The sequence below is a fragment of the Zingiber officinale genome, chromosome 3B (genome assembly GCF_018446385.1).
Source record: "Zingiber officinale cultivar Zhangliang chromosome 3B, Zo_v1.1, whole genome shotgun sequence".
NCBI lineage: Eukaryota > Viridiplantae > Streptophyta > Magnoliopsida > Zingiberales > Zingiberaceae > Zingiber > Zingiber officinale.
Window position 1 is genome coordinate 89,647,990 of NC_055991.1, and position 15,469 is coordinate 89,663,458.

Sequence of the window (15,469 nt, forward strand, 5' to 3'; positions counted from 1 at the left end):
AAAGTGGTGTCTAATTTCAATGTGTTTGGTTCTTGAATGATGCACAGGATTTTTTGTTAAGTTAATTGAGCTAATATTATCAATTAATACTTTTATATTTGTAAGATTTAAATTAAAATCTTTTAGAGTGTGCATCATCCATAATAATTGTGCGACACATTCACCTATAGCTATGTATTCTGACTCAGTAGTAGATAGTGCAACACAGTGTTGCTTTGTACTGAACCAGCTGACAAGTGATGAGCCCAGTAGTTGGCATCCACCATTTGTACTTTTTCAGTCTAATTTACAACCAACGTAATCTGAGTCAGAATAGCCTATTAGTTCAAAAGTGTTAGTTTTAGGGTACCAAATTCCTACATTTGACGTTCCTTTAAGATATCTAAAGATTCATTTGACTTGAGTAAAATGAGATTCTTTAGCATAAGTTTGGTATTTAGCACACATACTAACTGCAAATAAAATATCGGATCAACTTGCAGTTAAGTATAGTAGGCTACCTATGACACTCCTATAGTATTTTAAATCAATTGATTTACCATTAGGGTCATCATCTATGATTGTGTTAATTGCCATAAGTGTCTTTATTTCATTAGTATTTTCCATCCCAAATTTTCTAAGAATTCTTTAGTATATTTTTGTTGATAAATGTAATTACCTTCATTTGTTTGTTTGATTTGTAATCCTAAAAAGTAAGTTAATTTACTTACTAAACTCATTTCAAATTCTTGTTCCATTAGAGTTGTAAATTCTTGTAAAAATTCTGAGTTAGTTGATCTAAATATTATGTCATCTACATGTTAGTTAGAGCCCTAGAGTCAATCATATAATGATTATTGCATGTACTCGATATATCATATTCTTATATATACTTATAAAAGGCATTTCTTTATGGTTATTATACTTACTTGTATTGGTGCCAAATAACTAAGTATAATAACGTCCTTGAGTAGAAGGTTTTTATCTATATCAATCGATTAGTTGAATCGATAGTGAGATAATATAGAGAACACTACTCTTAATTATTCCTAGTCAAATATTAACATTCAGGGGCAATGTTAATACGATGAGACTAGCATGTAGGTCAACTCGATGACTTGATCTCACAAGTAATGGATATAGAGATATCAAGTTGACACATGGGTATGCATTGGAGAATGTATACTGAATGACCCACCATGAGAAAGTATCATGGATCGTTATATGAGTGTCATATACTTTCTCATATGACTATTAGTATGACTATTAGTCCTTGGACTTGAAGTCACCATGGTTCCATACATAAGGAGTTACATACTTTGGCTTCGTCAAATGTCACCCGTAACTGGGTGGACTATAAAGGCGATTACTGGGTATGTAACAAATTATTCGGAGGGATGTGTGTGATGTAGATGGGATCTATCCCTCCTATATGACGGGAGTGACATCATGATTCTTGATAAAGTGAGACCACTAAGTGCATGGCCATGCCCAAATGAGTCAATATGAGATATTGAACTCATTTGATTAGAGTGAGTCTACTTGGAGTTCAAGATATAGATTATGAGGATGACATGGTCTATGCCTCAATTGATCAATCTAGATGTCAAGGATAGAAGGGCATTGTCACATTTTGTGAGAGTCACAATTAGTAGTCACAAAGGTGATATTAGATCTCAACATTCTTGTAACTTGGGTAGTAATGATGTGTTGCTAGATATCGCTCATTACTTATCTTCTAAATGGGTTTAGGAGCATTGCCAACATTACAAGAACCTATAGGGTCACACACAAAGGGCAATTAGATGGAGATTAGATTTATATGATGAACCAAGAGGATTAGGTTCATAGGATGAATCAAATTGGATTAAGAGTAATCCAAATTAGATTAATTGAGTAAGACTCGATTGAGTTAGACTTAAGTGAGGCTAGACTTGAATTAGACTCAAGTGAGGCTTAATGATGATATTAATTGAATTTTGAATTCAATGATAAATGGTGACATTCATTGAATTATCAATTCAATTTGAATATTAGATTCAAATTTCGATTCAAATTATAAAGAGAAGAGGAGTTTCAAAATGGCCATTTAATGAAGAATGAATATTCATTAAATACTCATTAAGACTCATTAATGAGGCTCATTAATGGAGTTAATGAGCATTAAGTATTTTCATTAGATGAAAATATTTAAGCCATTTTACTCTTGTTTTTCATAATGAACGAATCATCATTATTCTTCCTCTCTTCTAGCTCTCTCTCCCTCTCCTCCATTGCCGAGCCACCCAAGAGAGATAGCACACTCTAAGTAGTTCTTCTCCACCTATTGTCCGTGTGGATATGTATAGAGGAGTGTACGCTTGACACTCTCGAGATCCGGCAACCTTTTGGATGAGCGGGATAAGTGAAGGGCTTCGCAACAAGGGTAACACTTCTTATTCATGTAGATCTAAGGTAGATCTAGGTTAGAAACTTGTACATGATTTATTTTATATATCTTCGCACGGATCCGTGGCAAGACTTCGAGGTTTCTGCAATGTAAAAAGCGGTTTTTGCGCTCGAAAGTCCCAATAGTGGTATCAGAGCCACGTGCGAAGCATGTACAAGTTTGTATTTTATTTTTATGAAAATATTTCAGATCTGTAAGTTTCTGTAAGTTTTCTATTTTTATAGATTTTTTGAGTATTTTTCTCGTAGAAGCGAAGCAACAAGTGCTTTGACACTTGTAGGCTTCGACTATTGAGAAAAACCTTCCGAAACGGCAAGGTCTCACCCAAATCGTTTTGGGACAGTGGCTTAAGGCACTGTTAGATCAAGATGGGACACTCGTGATATTCATTTCGCGAGAAGGGGCGCTGCCCCTAACCCCGCAAGGGGCATTGTCCCACGATCACGCCCGAAAATTGCTAAACGGGACCGCCGGGAAGTTGTGACTCATAAAATCGATAAAATCAGTAGTAAAATTATAGAAATTTATATAAAATATATAATTTAGAATTATGTGTGATTTTGTGATGATCATGGCCCAAAACCCCAATATGATTGGTTAAAATGTGTTGTAATTCATAATATGGCCTGCGAGCCATTTTTGTGTTGTGCGTGTTGTATTGATATGCGACCTGCGCGTCGTACCTTCTCTTTTATATTCTTGTTGTAAATAGAATTTAGACTCGAATGTAACTCGAGTTTCACATTTGTAATGTACAAAATGAAGCGGTGGAAGGTCTACTCAAGAAGGAGTTACGAGGAGGGTGATTTCAACACATGCGGTCAAAGGGAGGCACTTGAAGAAGTCATTGACCCTAGGTTGACCATCCGATCTTTTCATTAGCTTGAAAAGATCGTAGTAGGGTCATGACCCCATCACAAAATAATTATTTATCTATCATTGCTTGTGTATGTGATGCATGATATGTTAGGACCAAAAGTAGCTAGAGGGGGGGTGAATAGCTCGTCGCGTTCGCTCGTTGCTTGTTTCTTCAAAGATGTGCAGCGGAAATACAAAGAAACAATCACACAACGCTAACACGGTTGGTTTACTTGGTATCCACCTCACAAGAGGTGACTAATCCAAGGATCCACACCAACACACACACCCTCCACTAAATAAAACTCTCCTTTATGGTAACTACCAAGGGCGGAGAAGCCCTACAAGACTCAATACAAGAAGAGAGGGAAAGGATACAAGAAATACAAGCTTACAAGCTTACAATGAGTATAAACCCTAACCCTAGCTTCTCTTCTTGGCTTTGATCCGCCTCTTGACTTGGAGAACTTCCAAGATCCTTCAAGAACTGGCGATCTGAGCTTTGTGAGTGTTGTGGAGGAGCTGGCGAGAAATCTGGAGTGTATCGAAGAAGAGATGTACCGAAGGAATCGTGCGCCTGCGGCCTTTATCGACGCCAACGGTCGGATCCCGATCGATTCGAATGTTCCCAATCGATCGGGGAGGCTTTGGATCGATCCATGGATCGATCCAGAGCGCCTCTGTGCTCTGGGAAAAACGCCTGGATCGATCCATGGATCGATCCAGCGCTTATCGCGCGAATCGATCGATTGGGACATCTGGATTGATCCACGGATCGATCCAGAGGCTCTCTGTTCGCTAGGAAAGGCTTGGATCGATCCACTGATCGATCCAGTACTTGGTTTTTGCCCAAAACCAAGTCCCAAGCCTACCAAAACAACACCCGGTCAACCTTGACCTGTTGGTACACCATGCCTAGCATTTGGTTACTCCTTTGACCTGCTAGGACTTCCCACCAAGTGTCTGGTCAATCCCTTTGACCCACCTGGACTTTTATATTCATGCCAAGTATCTGGTCACTTCTTTGACCTACTTGGACTTCCCAACACCAGATGTTCGATCATCCTTGATCCATCTGGATTTTCCCTTGCCTGGCTTCACTCACCAGGACTTTCACCTAGCTTCACTCACCAGGACTTTCCATCTGCCTAGCTTCACTCACTAGGGTTTTCAATCTGCCTAGTTTCACTAACTAGGACTTTCCTTCTGCCTGGCTTCACTCACCAGGGTTTTCAATCTGCCTAGTTTCACTCACTAGGACTTTCCTTCTGCCTGACTTCACTCACCAGGACTTCCATTCTACCTAACATCCCAGTTAGGACTTCCCAGTCAAGTATCCGGTCAACCTTGACCTACTTGACTCTTCTTCAATCAATTTCTTATTGTCAAACATCTAAACTCAAACCAAGACTCAGCTTGGTCAACCAGGTCAACCTTGACCTGAGGGATGTTGCACCAACAATCTCCCCCTTTTTGATATTTGACAATACCACAATAACACTTACAATACCACATGTAAGTTAGGCTAATCCTATAGCCTCAATCTTCATGCCACTAGGTAATGAACAAATAAATTAAGCTCTTCATTTTCCTCCTAAGAGGGCACATTCCCTCTAGGTAATGAAAGCCTAACTTACACCCATTCACAGGTCCTTTCATTCTCCCCCTATTGGCACACATCAACCCATCTTTGGGCACACATCAACCCATGCCCCAATTTTTGGTACACATCAACTAATCCATTTGTTGACGACTCTCCCCCTGAAGAGTTGCTCATCGTTGTTCACAACATCACTCGTTGTGATCAACACGATAATGAAGGTCTTATACCCTTCATTTATCCTTACTTCTCCCTCAATGTAGACAAATACCCAACCCTGAGCATTTTCTAACCACTTGAGTTCCTACTTGAAATAATGAGGATATCCACTCCCCATTTCAAGTTCAAAAGCTCATACATGAGCATTTTCTTTAAAGAAGGTTAACCACCTTCCAAGGTTCATGAAAAATAATTTTTCATGTCTTTAAAGAGTCCCTCCCCCTAAAGACATGGTGGTAACTTCTGTCATTGCACCAACAATGACTTGGAATCCCTAAACCTTTAGGAAACCCAAATTTAGAAGTTTTGAGGTTCAAATTCTCAAAATTTGAAACAAACCTCAACCTAAACTTCAATGAAGCCTTCCTTAACCAATCCATCCTTGTTTTCACATGAAAACACCCTTTGTATGTATACAAATGTATTTTGGTGGGTTTGGAATGGTTACCTAGACTCAAAGGGGTTCAAAGATGCTGAAATCAGACCTTCCCAGCCAAAATCAGCAACTTGGATCGATTGGAGTTGGGTTCCAATCGATTGAACCTTTCTGAATCGATCCACTGATCGATTCAGACTACCTGGATCGATCGGCTGATCGATCCAGTGAGCTTCTGCTCGCGGGGGACTTGCCTTCTGAATCGATCCACGGATCGATTCAGGCACTCCAATCGATCCATGGATCGATCGGAGCTCTGATAGTTGCATAAATTCCATTTCAGTCAACTTCAGAAACCCCTAGAAAATTCTACAAAAATCCAAAAATCATGAAATTTCGTGTAGACATTATTTAGGGCATACTTAATCATGGAAAAATAGTTTTCTATGAAAATACATCATATTTTCAAAGATTGACACAAGCTTGAAAACTTGCTAAAACTTTAGCGTTTTCTTCAAGTTTGTGTCTAACTATTCAATGGTGATTACTATCAAAAGATAGCCTTCACCATGGTTTTCCAAAAGCATTTTTAAAACATTTTCAAAACCAATATCCCATCATGTTCCTTGGGCATAATGCACATGACTTGTACATTAGCTTTCCCAATGATGGGAAAACACATAACTATGTGTTTTGATGAACCTAAAACTCAAAAGAATGCACTAAAACAACATCTTGAGCTTTATTCATCATCCTAACATCTCACTTGTATCTAATATGTACTAAAAACACATACAAGTCATCTTATAGGTCTTTGTGAGATGTAGATTTTGGTTTTGCCCTTAAACTAGGGATCATGCATATCTATCTAGGCATTTTGGAGATATTAGACACCCACCTAGGATGTCACTTGTTAATAAGTGTTGTTAAATGCCTTTTGTCCTTAATTACAAGGAATTAAACTTAATGCAAGATAATGTTATGGAATACATCAAAAAGAAATAATTTTCAAAAGAAAATATCCTATAACTACATGATGTATGAATGTCATGACATGGTATTTTGGATTTTTTTTTCATAATAAAACATGAATGCAAAAATAGACATGATGTCATGGCATATGATGGACAAACAATCATGGCAAGATTTAGCATAAATAAAATATACCTAGATTAACTATCTAAGTATCCTTAAAACCTTAGCTAAACTTACAGCTTAAACCTAGATTGCCCTAAAGTGCTTCATGAAAATGCCAAAGCCTAAATTGGCATTTCTAATTCCCTTGATTAATTTATGCCAGTCGAAATTAAGTATATCCTCAAATGTTGGCATATTTCATTTTTCCACAAGAATAGCACCTTTAAATCAAGGCCCGGATCGCCTTAAATTTCCTAAGAACATACCAAAATCCCAACTTGGTAGTTCTTATGAATTTCCCAATATGTGCCATTTAAGATTAAAATCAATTCTTCCACCATTAGGCATATTTTACTCTTTCAAGGAGTAAATAATACTTCCATTTCATTTTCAAAGGTTAACAAACCTTGAAAATGCTCCTTGAGTGTCAATTTCCTCAAAGTTGGGTTAACTACCCTTCTAATCGGAGTTGACACTCTCTAACCCATTTATGGGGTAGAGAAAATGCTCCTAGGAACCCAACACCTATTGGTGCTCCTTGGATGCTCTAGGTACTCACTAGGGATAACTTCCCTAGATACCTTCCTAGTGACCTTGTTGGGCTTCTTAGAAGCCTTGGTCACATTTTCTAGGTCAACTCTAGGGATAGCCTCCCTTGTGACCTTGTTAGTGACTTTCTTAGACTTCTTAGAAGTCTTAGTCACTTTGGTTGCAAAGAGACTTCTAGGGATATCTTCCCTTGTATCTTTGATTTGACCTCTAGACTTAGGGTTTGTTCCATAGCTATATGGAACCCTATGATAACTAGGCACATCCCTTTTTGCTTTGGTTTTGTATCCCAAACCTCTATGGCCATTGGATGGCTTTTGTACCCCTAACCCTAGGTTATGCTCATTTTGCCCTTTTAGGATATTTTCCATCCTTTTTAGGGTCTTTTCCATTTTATCAAGTCTTGATCTCAAGACTTGATTTTCTATCATTAAATCCTTAGATTTTGATTTTTCATTACACTCATGAGCATTTTTGTTTTTGGGCTTGTATCTATTATCCTTAGTGTTCTTGCCCAAGTGTCCATCTACCTTCCTAACCTTAGGTTGGGTAGTTTTGGCATGTAGAGCCACATGCTTTTCCTTAAAGCCCTCATGCTTCCTATTCTTATGGTAAATCGCATTAAAATGATAAAAATTAGAACTATCATGCTTTTTACCATAATGTAAAGGGGTAGGCTCAATAAAAGATACCTTCTTCTTTACCTTGGAGGCTCCCCCTTGACTAGTGCCTCCTTGAGCCTTGACCACCTTCTTCCCCTTGGGGCATTGACTTCGGTAATGCCCCTTTTGATTGCAAGAGAAGCATATAATATGCTCCTTGCTCTTCTTTGTGTTGGGGATGATCTCCTTGGGCTTCACCTTGCCTTTTTGTGCCACTTGGCCCTTTTTCTTGGCCAATTTAGGGCACTTGCTCTTGTAGTGCCCATGTTCCCTACATTCAAAACATATAATATGATTTTTATTATTAATTGAAATATTTATACCTTTGCTTGTAGGGGTGGCATCTTTTCCTTTGGATCCGGAGGTAGAAGCTTCCTCTTGATCGGACCTTGATTCTCCTCCATTTGATTTTTCTTGACTTGTGGAGGTAGAATCTTCTTCCTCTTCTTTGTCTCTTGACCCGGATGTAGAAGCTTCTCCTTCTTCTTGATCCGGCGTCACCAAGGATTGCTCCCCCTCAATCCTAGAAGTGGAGGCTTCATCATCTTGAATATGAAACAAGGAGTATGCTCCCTCCTTGTTCCCTTCGTTGCATTCCCTTGAGGATGAAGCTTCTTGGATTTCCTCTTCTTCGGAGGTTGAGCATCTCTCAACCTCGGAGTCCTCCTCTTGGTCTTGTTCCAAAGAGTCACCCTCTCTGGATACTTCTTGCTCTTGTACAGTGGAGGGGATCTCTTCATGAAGCTTGGCCAATTTGCTCCATAATTCCTTTGCATCTTCAAATTCTCCAATTTTGCAAAGGATGGTGCTTGGCAATAAACTGACCAAAAGCTTGGTCACTTTGTCATTTGCATCGTACCTTTGGACTTGCTCCGAGCTCCATTTGCTTTTCTTGAGAAGCTTGCCCTTGGAGTTTGTTGGAGCTTCAAATCCTTCCATTAGAGCAAACCATTGCTCTATCTCCATCATAAGAAAGTTTTCGATTCTTGATTTCCAAGAATCGAAGCTCGTGGAAGTGTATGGTGGAGCCACCCTTGTGTCAAATCCAAGTCCATCTTGGAATTGCATCTTGAAGTTTAGCTTCTTGAAATCTTTGACTTTTAATGAATTTGCTTCAACTTCTTCACCCTCTAGCTTTTCTTGTTATGCTTGACCCTTCCGGCGATGATTCCGATGAAGAGCGGCCTCGCTCTGATACCACTTGTTAGGACCAAAAGTAGCTAAGGGGGGGGGGGGGTGAATAGCTCGTCGCGTTCGCTCGTTGCTCGGCGTTGCTTGTTTCTTCAAAGATGTGCAGCGGAAATACAAAGAAACAATCACACAACGCTAACACGGTTGGTTTACTTGGTATCCACCTCACAAGAGGTGACTAATCCAAGGATCCACACCAACACACACACCCTCCACTAAATAAAACTCTCCTTTATGGTAACTACCAAGGGCGGAGAAGCCCTACAAGACTCAATACAAGAAGAGAGGGAAAGGATACAAGAAATACAAGCTTACAAGCTTACAATGAGTATAAACCCTAACCCTAGCTTCTCTTCTTGGCTTTGATCCACCTCTTGACTTGGAGAACTTCCAAGATCCTTCAAAAACTGGCGATCTGAGCTTTGTGAGTGTTGTGGAGGAGCTGGCGAGAAATCTGGAGTGTATCGGAGAAGAGATGTACTGAAGGAATCGTGCGCCTGCGGCCTTTATCGACGCCAACGGTCGGATCCCGATCGATTCGAATGTTCCCAATCGATCGGGGAGGCTTTGGATCGATCCACGGATCGATCCAGAGCGCCTCTGTGCTCTGGGAAAAATGCCTGGATCGATCCATGGATCGATCCAGCGCTTATCGCGCGAAGCAGCCGCGTCCCAATCGATCCACTGATCGATTGGGACATCTGGATTGATCCACGGATCGATCCAGAGGCTCTCTGTTCGCTAGGAAATGCTTGGATCGATCCACTGATCGATCCAGTACTTGGTTTTTGCCCAAAACCAAGTCCCAAGCCTACCAAAATAACACCCGGTCAACCTTGACCTGTTGGTACACCATGCCTAGCATTTGGTTACTCCTTTGACCTGCTAGGACTTCCCACCAAGTGTCTGGTCAATCCCTTTGACCCACCTGGACTTTTATATTCATGCCAAGTATCTGGTCACTTCTTTGACCTACTTGGACTTCCCAACACCAGATGTCCGATCATCCTTGATCCATCTGGATTTTCCCTTGCCTGGCTTCACTCACCAGGACTTTCACCTAGCTTCACTCACTAGGACTTTCCATCTGCCTAGCTTCACTCACTAGGGCTTTCACCTGGCTTCACTCACCAGGACTTTCACCTAGCTTCACTCACTAGGGTTTTCAATCTGCCTAGTTTCACTCACTAGGACTTTCCTTCTGCCTGGCTTCACTCACCAGGACTTCCATTCTACCTAACATCCCAGTTAGGACTTCCCAGTCAAGTATCCGGTCAACCTTGACCTACTTGACTCTTCTTCAATCAATTTCTTATTGTCAAACATCTAAACTCAAACCAAGACTCAGCTTGGTCAACCAGGTCAACCTTGACCTGAGGGATGTTGCACCAACATGATAATGTAGAATAATTAGTGCTTTGATGCGTATAAGATATGAATCCACGATTAGATTAGATCTTAATCAAGTCAACTCGATATGCCTACCAAGTTTTGATACCAATCACTACCTCGATCATTTATTGTTGTTGAATCTGCCAAAGCAGAGCAATGCATATTATCTTGGTAGGATGCAGAGGGACAACCTTGGTCCCGCCTATCAAAGCTTGGGTGAGTACAAACTCAATTAGATTGAGCAACTAGTTAACTTAATTGGATCGAGTAAAACTATAGGCATTTTCCAACGGTTGGACGATAGGATAAAAATCACATTTATACTAAATCTTGGGTGATTTAGCCAAAGCTAACTTAAGTTTTAATGAAATTTTTGATCTTATAAATAAGAGTTGCATAGAGATGTAATTGATAATTCGTTATCTACTGATCATACTAAGTCTTGGGCATTTTAGCCAAAGCTAACTCAAGTCATAGTATGATGTGGATCTTGTCCCACGAAAATTATAGCTAATTGGTAAGAATCTAGTAGTGTGGTTTGACCACATCCATGACTTGATTCTACAAAAGCTCTATAATTCAGTGGGAGCATCATTTAGTTAAAGGCCTAATTAAATGATTAAAGGAATATGATATTTACTTTCTGCATTATTTCTGTTGTAGATTGTCATGTTGACAAACACGAACACATTCTCGCTGCGTTCTGTCCATGACAAGGACAAGCTCAATGGAGCTAATTTCCTGGACTGGTACATGAATCTGAGAATTGTTCTCACACAAGAAAGAAAACTGTACGTCCTGGAGCAGCCCATTCTGGAGGCACCTCTTGCCACTGCCACGCGAGCTAACCGAGATGTTTATAAGAAGCATCAAGATGACGCATTAGATGTGTCATGCCTCATGCTCGTAACCATGAACTCTGAGCTTCAGAAGCAACACGAGTTGATGACTGCTTATGACATGGTTGAACATCTTCGTCAATTATATCAAGGACAAGCAGGGCACTAGAAGAGGAACTGCAAAGGATACCTGGAAGATCTTAAGAAGAAGAGAAATAAGATTTCTACTTCAAGTATACATGTTATATAAGTCAATCTCTCTATTTCTTCATCGTGGGTATTAGGTACCGGATGTGCTTCTCACATTTGTACTAATGTAGAGGCGCTGAGAAATAGCAGGGCATTGACGAAGGACGAGATAAACCTACGAGTAGGCAATGGAGCATGGGTTGCTACTGTTGCTGTAGGAACTTACTATCTATCTCTGCCCTCTGGGCTTGTACTAGAATTAGATGAATGTTGTTATATGTCTACTCTTACAAAGAACATCATTTCAGTCTCTTATTTGGACAAGAAAGGCTTTTCTTTTATAATAAAGAACAAATGTTGTTCTGTTTATTTAAAAGATATGTTCTATTGTAGTGCACCTCTGATGAATGGACTCTACATTCTAGACTTAGAGAACCCCATCTATAACATAAGTACCAAAAGGTTCAAGTCAAATGAAATGAACCAAACCTATCTCTGGCATTGTCGCTTAGGTCATATAAATGAGAATCGCTTATCTCAACTCTATAAAGATGGTTTGCTGGACTCATTTGATTTTGAATCATATGAGACATGCGAGTCATGCCTACTGGGCAAGATGACCAAGACTCCCTTTAGTGGACACAGCAAAAGAGCGACTGACTTGTTAGGACTTATACATAGTGATATATGTGGTCCTTTCAATGTCGCTGTCAGAGGTGGTTATAGGTACTTCATTACATTTACTGATGACTTCAGTAGATATGGTTATGTGTATCTCATGACACATAAATCACAATCCTTTGAAAAGTTCAAAGAATTCAAGAATTAAGTACAAAACCAGCAAGGCAAGTGTATTAAAATACTTCGATCAGATCGAGGTGGTGAATACCTTAGCCATGAGTTTCATGACTATCTAGCTAAGTGTGGGATTCTATCCCAACTCACTCCTCCTAGAACATCACAGTGGAATGGTGTATCCGAAAGGAGGAATCGTACCCTATTAGATATGGTACGATCTATGATGAGTCACACAGATCTTCCTATATCCTTTTGGGGATATGCTCTAGACACAGCAACCTTCACACTTAACTGTGTTCCATCCAAGGCTGTGATAAAGACCATATAGGATATGGACTGGGAGAGATGCCCAGGTGTCTTTTATGAGGATTTGGGGTTGTGAGGCATACGTTCGACGTCAAGTCTCGGACAAACTAGGACCAAAATCCCATAAGTGCTATTTTATAGGATATCCCAAGGAAACGAAGGGATATTACTTCTACATTCCCAGTCAACACAAAGTGTTTGTGGCTAAGACTAGGGTATTTCTAGAAAGGGACTTTGTTTCTAGAAAAACTAGTGGGAGTACATTCGATCTTGAAGAAGTTCAAGATATGGACCATAGCACTGAAACCTTGATGGAAGTTGAAATGGAACCACAAATTGTTGTGGATGATGAGATTGTTCCACAAAGAGTTGAGGAATAACAACCAGTTCAAGTAGACCTACCTCTTCGCAGGTCTGATAGGGTACGTCATCAGCTTGAGAGATACTCATTTCTCTTGTCTAACCATGATGATGTTATGCTCGTTGAGAATGATCCTACCTCCTATCAGGAAGCTGTAATGAGACCAGATTCTGAGTCATGGCTAGAGGCCATGAGATCCGAGATGGAATCCATGTACACCAACCAAGTATGGACTTTGGTTGATCCACCTGAAGGTGTCAAATCCATTGGGTGTAAGTGGGTCTTTAAGAGAAAGACTGACATGGATGGACTTATTACCTATAAGGGTCGCTTGGTAGCTAAAGGTTTCAAGCAAATTCATGGTATTAACTATGATGAAACCTTTTCTCCAGTAGCGATGTTTAAGTCCATTCGGATTATGCTTGCTTTTGCAGCATACCACGATTATGAGATCTGGCAGATGGATGCCAAAATCACATTTCTGAATGGAAACTTGCTTGAGGATGTATACATGACACAACCTGAGGGTTTTGTAGATCCACTGCATAGTGGCAGAGTATGCAAGCTGCATATGTCCATTTATGGACTAGAGCAAGCATCTCGGAGCTAGAATCTTCAATTCGATGATGCGATCAAACAGTTTGGTTTCATCAAGAATGAAGATGAACCCTGTGTCTACAAGAAGGTTGTTGGAAACATAGTTGTCTTCCTTGTATTGTATGTGGATGACATACTACTCATTGGAAACGACATCCCTTTGTTGCAGTCTGTAAAGACTTGGCTGGGGAATTGTTTCTCAATGAAGGACTTAGGTGAAGCAGTCTGTATTCTAGGCATAAAGATCTATAGAGATAGATCTAAGAGATTGCTTGACCTAAGTCAGAGTACATTATTGACAAGGTATTACTATGGTTTACCATGCAGAATTCCAAGAAAGGATTTCTACCGATGTCACATGGTGTGAGTCTTTCGAAGACTCAAAGTCCCTCTTCTAGAGAGGAGAGAGATGGCATGGATAAGATCCCTTATACTTCAGTCATAGGATCTATCATGTACGCCATGCTATGTACTCGTCCTGATGTCTCGTATGCTTTGAGCATGACGAGTAGATACCAGTCAGATCCAGGTGAGCATCACTGGATAGCGGTCAAGAATATTCTTAAGTACTTAAGAAGGACTAAAGAATATTTCTTGATATATGGAGGTGATGATGAGCTAGCTATAAAGGGTTACAGTGATGCCAGTTTTCAAACTGACCAGGATGATTATAGATCGCAGTCTGAGTTCATGTTTTGCTTGAATGGTGGTGCTGTGAGCTGGAAGAGTTCGAAGCAGGACACAGTTGCTGATTCTATAACAGAGGCCGAGTATATTGCTGCATCAGAAGCAGCAAAGGAGGTAGTTTGGATCCGCAAGTTCATTAATGAGTTTGGGGTGGTTCCTAGCATAGCCGATCCCATAGAGCTCTATTGTGACAACAATGGATCAATTGCGCAAGCTAAGGAACCTCGCTCACACCAGCGGACCAAACACATACTATGGCGCTTCCATCTCTTTCGAGAGATCATCAATAGAGGAGATGTGAAGATTTGCAGAGTACCCACAGAGTCTAACGTCGCTGATCCAATGACCAAGGCTTTGGCATAGAGAAAGCATGATGGTCACACTAGGTCATTGGGCCTTAGAGCCTACACTAATTGGCACTAGTGCTAGTGGGAGATTGTTAGTTAGAGCCCTAGAGCCAATCATATGATCATTGTTGTATGGACTTGATGTATCATATTCTTATATATACTTATAAAAGGAATTTCTTTATCGTTATTATACTTACTTGTATTGGTGCCAAATAACTAAGTATAATAGCGTCCTTGAGTAGAAGGTTCTTATCTATATCAACCGATTAGTTGAATCGATAGTGAGATGATATAGAGAACACTACTCTTAATTATTCCTAGTCAAGTATTAACATTCAGGGACAATGTTAATATGATGAGATTAGCATGTAGGTCAACTCGATGACTTGATCTCACAAGTCATGGATATAGAGATATCAAGTTGACACATGGGTATGCATTGGAGAATGTATACTGAATGACCCGCCATGAGAAAGTATCATGGATCGTTATATGAGTGTCATATACTTTCTCATGTGACTATTAGTATGACTATTAGTCCTTGGACCTGAAGTCACCATGGTTCCCTACATAAGGAGTTACATACTTTGGCTTCGTCAAACGTCACCCGTAACTGGGTTGACTATAAAGGCGATTACTGGGTATGTAACAAATTATGCGGAGGGATGTGTGTGATGTAGATGGGTTCTAACCCTCTTATATGACTGGAGTGACATCATGATTCTTGATAGAGTGAGATCACTAAGTGCATGACCATGCCCAAATGAGTCAATATGAGATATTGAGCTCATTTGATTAGAGTGAGTCTACTTGAAGTTCAAGATATAGATTGATGAGGATGACACAGTCTATGCCTCAATTGATCAATCTAGATGTCAAGGATAGAAGGACATTGTCACATTTTGTGAGAGTCACAATTAGTAGTCACAA